The sequence below is a fragment of the Marmota marmota genome, unplaced genomic scaffold (genome assembly GCF_001458135.2).
Source record: "Marmota marmota marmota unplaced genomic scaffold, marMar, whole genome shotgun sequence".
Taxonomy (NCBI): domain Eukaryota; kingdom Metazoa; phylum Chordata; class Mammalia; order Rodentia; family Sciuridae; genus Marmota; species Marmota marmota.
The window spans coordinates 19,665,240-19,670,473 of NW_025999913.1; positions in this window are offsets into that span (position 1 = coordinate 19,665,240).

Genomic DNA, 5,234 nt, shown 5'->3' on the forward strand with positions numbered 1-5,234 from the left:
CAAGGGCTTCTTGCATGGAGCCATCAATTGACTTGGTATTGCGGCATTTTGTATTCTCCCTTTCTGTTTGTAGCAGGTTATTTATGGTGTTTCTGTAAAAACCACTATGGTCGTTATTTAAATTAAACAAAAGGGGGAAATGTTAGAGTCTGTAAATAAGTCAAAATAACACCTGGCATTTTGCCAGGGGAATGTTAGAGTTCGTAAACAAGTCTGGATGGTGCCTGGCAAATGCCAGAGGGAGTGGTTTGAGAAGTAACAAAAGCGAGCCATTAAGTGTGGAGATTCCTTATTGGTTGACTGATGTATCTAGTTTATGCTAATTAGATAAGCTCTGTGGAATGTATAAATACTGCTCCTGTCCTGCAATAAACGGCTCCCACTCCTGCTGTATCAACGTACACAAGTTATTTGTCACCCTCCGCTTATTTTGCCCAGCCAGCCGGGCTGCGGCATCTCTGGGAAATTAAATACAGATTCAAGGGAGCATGGGGGCACTCAAAGAAATGGACGCCTTTGGGGTGAAGCCAGGAACAGGCAAGAGTAACTCAAACACCACCACCACCCACACAAATTGACCCCAATATGACTTGTTGGTTAAAATCTAGAGCAAGAAGAAACATCTTTTGGAATCTGCCCCTGGCCAGTGGGAAAATTATGGACTTTAGCCCACCCCAGAAAAAGAAAAAATCATCAAGCTTGTGTGCCGCAGTCTGGCTGGGCACAAATCACGAGCCACTGAAGCAGGAACAAACTTTATTTTTAAACTGCAGGAAAACACTTCACACAGCTTCGGGGGAATCCTCCCGAATGCCACGAGGCTTCTCCAGGAACCCCCAGCCGGAAATATCTCTCCCGGAAATCCCTCCTCCTGCACTTCCCCAACCAATGGGAACTCTCGGGGAATCCCCGGAAATCCCCAGGAGAACTCCAAAATAGTGCGAGAACTCAAAAGTTGCGGCAGAGGCGGATAGTAATGCCTCCCCTGTCAATCAATACTGTTGGCAAAATGCCAGGGGCCATACAGACTCGGCCTTGGCTCTCAGCACTTGTGTCTCCTTTTTGTTTGAGGAGCTGGTCCCTTGGACAGTGCCATCTCCCTCTGTTGAGCTCCAGTGAAAGACTTGCCTGTGTGTATACACAGTCTGGCCTCAGTCTCATTGTTATTGTTTCCAAGCCAAAAATCTGACTTCAGAACATTCCAGGGTTCTTTCTTTTTACCTTTGCAAATTGGCAAGTAATCTTAGTGTTTGTTTAAAAATTGTAGCTATTCTTTGCCCGTTTTTGTTGTTGTTGCTATTTTTGTTTTGTTTCTCTAGGGGTTGCTGTTGATGAGTCTTCTAATTGTACATTATCCCATATTTTAAGTTATTTTTGTTAACTTGCTGACCTCCCTCCTGACTTGGCTGGCTCCCCCAAGTCCTTCGGAGAGTTTCCCATGACAGCTTCACATTACCTGTTAGAACAGGCTGCAATCGGGGTGTAGTGCTAACTTAGGAAAGCTCTGAGGGGAAGACTTGGAGAGATGCTGTGTGGCCAGTCAGGTCTATAAATGTTCTCATACTTGAGCATGCAAAGGAGTCATTTGGAGAGGCAGCTAAAACCTAGAATCCACACCCACAAAGATCCTAACTGAGGTCAAGGGCGGCCAAGGGGAAGAGAGGCCACTGCTCCCAGGGCTGCTGGGCGGAGGACCCAGAACTGTTATGTCCTATCACAGAGGACAAAGATGAACAGATGGGGGTGGGCGGTAAGCAAAGGCAAGGGATGCGGAGGAAAAAACAAGATGAAACTTTCTGCCTGCATTCATGAGGCCCTGGGTTCAATCCCAGTTCAAAAAGAAAGAAAGGAAGGAAGAAAAAGAGAAATAGAGGAGGGGGAAGGAAGGAAGGAAGGAAAAGAAAGAATGAATGAATCAAGGTAAAAAGACCAGCTATCTAATTACTGACTTTAAGAAAATAAAACAACCACTCCTGATGTGATCCTTACCCATCAGGCCACACGCTCCACACCCTGGGCACCTGCTAATTTGCTGAAGGAAAATAATCTTCTCTGTAACTCAAGTTTAAATGTAAGTGAAATTATTATTATAAATTAAGGAATTTTCAAACTCTAAAAAATCATAAAGGGTAATTGGAGAAAGATGTTTAATTTAATGGTCAAAATTAGTGTGAAGTTTGAACTAAAAACTACCATGGGCAGGAATATGGAGTTTCATTTAATAATTAATAATGGAGTGCTTTATCTTTTGGAGGTAGTCAGAAAAGCCACCAGAGAATAGAAGCTTCAGATGAGACTCAAAGAAGGGGATCAGAGAAGAACCGGACATGACAGACCCAGGGAACCACTGCTGCCTTGCTGTGTTTAAAACCGCGGAGTTCACTCAAGAAATCACCTTTGTACACTGGGAAGGTCCCATTGCAGCAAGTCTAAAGAATAAGTCCACATGGGATGAAAAGTTTGGCATAGAAAGGAACCCCAATGGGAATTTGTAACCCCGAAGGCTGATGGAGTGAGATGATTTGTCAGGTGAGAAAGCTGAACCCTAAAGTGGAGTGGGGAGGTGAGGGGATAATGGGGTTCACAGCACAGAGCTCCTCCCCTGGGCCAGGCGCGGGGCATAAACAGCAGGAGTTCACTTTCTCAATGTTCTGGAGACTAAAGTTGAGCTCTGGGGCTCCACCTGGGCCTGGTGATGAGGCAGCAGAACTTGGGATACTGGAAAAGCACATGATAGGGTAGAAGAAAACACAGACCATATCTAAAGGCAAGCAGCATATCTCCTTGCAGAACCAAAAGTTAGGGCAGCAAGAGGACAGACATGACAGGAAGTCAGAAGTGTCAAACCTCTCCTGCTGTTCCATCACCCATGAGACCCCTGCAGGCCCAGGTGAAGAGTCAGTGTTTTCAGCAAAAGCAGACTTCAAGGCCCTGAAAAGTTACCTAGGCAACCATTTTCCTCATAACCCACATGTTAGAGGTGTGGTTTTCAGCAAAAGTAGCGCGAAGCTAATAACGTATTTCCTGGCTATGCAACCTCGGATGTTGGTGCTTTTAAGTTGACGAGTGAAGCTAGAAGTGAGAGGGTTGATTGAGGCCTTTCCTTAGTAACGATTTCCTTTTGTAAGAACCTTCTGCTTTTGTGGCTTGATCAGGGTCTGACACCTGGTCTATTACCAAGAGCACCAAGGTGGAGAAGCAGTGTGCACACCACAAAGGGCAGCCGTTACGGCACCCAGGGGTTCATCCCATCATCCCCACCTTTGTACCACTGTGGTGTCCCTAACTGTCTCAGGGACACCCCTTTATCTTCAGTACCAGTGGGACATCCTGACAAGTGCCTCTTGATGCAAAGTGGGTTCGGTGTAAAGACAATGTCCGGACAAAAATGTCCAATCTTAGCCAATCACTCAAATCAAAGGGACCAAATCAACAATTTGGGTTACTAGCTTAAAGGGAACAATAGATAAATGAAAAAATGCTGTGAGGAAACTACAGGACAAATCAGAATGTGGTACCTTCTAAAACATAATTGACACAACAACGACAAAAGGCTGGGGGACTGTCCTAAACAAATAGGGACAAAGGAAGCATTACAATGGCTGAACTTTGGATCCTGGTTAGATAGATATTAGATAAATTTATAAGGGCTGGGTATCAGATATTTTTTATGAATAGCTCTTTTTTTTTGGTTGATATTATGGTTATATAAGATGCACATTAGGTAGAACATGTCTGTGTAGTTAGGGGAAACATAATGTCTGCAAATTAATTTCTTGTGTTTTAGCAGAAAAAAAAAGCAGAAAAGACTAGTATGGCAAAATCAGTTGCTGAATCTGAGGGGAGTTGTACAGATAAGTCTCTATATATGTTTGATCTTTGCAGGGAGAGGACACTGGGAATTGAACTCAGGGGCATAACCACATCCCCAGCCCTTTTTGTTTTGCTTTGAGATGTTCTCATTAAGATGTTCTCACTAAGTTGCTTAGGGCCTGCTCAATTGCTGAGGCTGGCTTTGAACTCCTGATCTTCCTGCCTCAGCCCCCAGAGCCACAAGGATTACAGGCATGTGCCACAAGTGCCCGGTTTGAATTTTTTATGGTAAAATTTCAAACTTTAAAAAAAAGTCTTGGCAGAGGCTGTACCACTTAAACAAAGGCCCTGAAGGATGAGCCCAGGGCTAGGAACAGATAGGGCAGGGGCTGGGGTGAAGGGAGGGCAGGCCTTTGTCCCAGGAGTCCCAGACTCCCTGGACAGAGGAGCTGAAAAGGCCAGACATGCTGGATTGAAGTCCTCCATCATTTTCAAATCTCTGTGATAGACCCCATACCTTAAAGGAATTAGAGAAGGAAAGGGACACACTCAGATGTGCATTCTCCACTAGCACAGACATACTCTGCCTTCAGGGACATCTCCAGGGATGTCCCTCCAAAAGCAAGTTGTCAACTAGGCAGAACTGTGTTCAGTTCCTCTCGGATTCCATGCTAGCCCTCCCCTCAATCTGACTCCCTAATGCACATCTTCCAGATCTGAGCTTAAATAGGATTCATTCTGCAGACATGTATTGAGTGTCCACGCAGGACTCAGAAGTAAAGAAAGTAGAACTGGAACCTTTCTTCAGGAACCTTCTCTTGTGAGTGACTCTCCAGGCAAACATATAATACCTTTGTGTTTGGGATCTAGCACCGCTCCCACTAGACTAGAGGGCACCCTGCGTCTCTCACCCTAACCATTGTAATTGTTCACTTCACTTCACTACTCCAGAAGTCTCCGAGAGTAGTGGCCATAATTTTCTTGCTCCACTGAATGAGTAGCACCTGGCAAAGCACTTGGTGTGAAGTGCTCAACATAAAACTAGTGAAGGAATGAAGAGGGACTGGGAACTGACGGCCAAAAGACCTGTTGGTCTTGTAGGTTGGTGCAGTAACTCATGAGAAACTGTGAAAGAAGAAACTAAAGAAAATGGGCCTGAGGCTTGGGGGGAAGAGCTAGATTTAAGAAAAAAAAACTTTAAAAAGCCAAATCGAAGGTCTGGTGGTCAAAGAAGAAGGACCTGGGCACAGTGGTGCACCCCTGGCAGCTCTAGAGGCTGAGGCAGGAGGATCACAAGTTCATTAGCCAGCCTCAGCAATTTAGTGAGACCCTGTCTCCAAAAAAAAGAAAAAGGAAAAAAAAAAATATGTATATATATATATATATATATATATATATATATATATATATATATATATATA